The sequence below is a fragment of the Trachymyrmex septentrionalis genome, unplaced genomic scaffold (genome assembly GCF_001594115.1).
Source record: "Trachymyrmex septentrionalis isolate Tsep2-gDNA-1 unplaced genomic scaffold, Tsep1.0 scaffold112, whole genome shotgun sequence".
NCBI classification, from domain to species: Eukaryota; Metazoa; Arthropoda; class Insecta; order Hymenoptera; family Formicidae; genus Trachymyrmex; species Trachymyrmex septentrionalis.
The window spans coordinates 572,705-573,387 of NW_017304248.1; positions in this window are offsets into that span (position 1 = coordinate 572,705).

A 683-nucleotide genomic window follows, 5' to 3' on the forward strand; every position below is an offset into this window, starting at 1 on the left:
ATATACATACACACATATACATATTTATGTAATATATATATATGTATATATGTTTGTTATTAATTAAGAATTCTTACCAATTACTAACAAAGTCTTAAAACTAAAGCTTATCAAACATTATTAGGTACACTCAAAACTGTATTATATCGTCTACATTGAAACTCATAAAGATCGGTAATAAAAGCTCGAAGAGCAGCTTAAGGAGTAGAAAATCGAAAAAAATCGAAAATCCAAGATTTCAAGAGATATATGTATATATCATACATTTGAGAAACCGAACTTTGATGAATCATTTTATTCGACAAATCTCGTTTTTTTTATTACATTTATATCCGTATGAAATCTTAGATTTCCAATTTGTTAGATTTTTTCCTCAATTGTTCCTCTTGTCGATCTCATCACCAGCCTAATAATTCTCATTGCCGAACCGATAATTGAGCGTCATTTGCTCCGAGTGTCCGGGGCTTCTGCTGCCAAGCTGGTCGTTCTTTTCGTTCGCGCTTAACGCGTTATATATCTAGATCATCTAAATCCTATAACGAATTTTTAAATTTTTAAGACATTAAATTCTTCACGTCCTCCAATCGCGAATAAACTACAATCGAATCATTGCATTTTACAAATTGCAATAAAGCGAATAAAACAATTGTGCCGATTAAAATATATCGACAAGACCATCAACA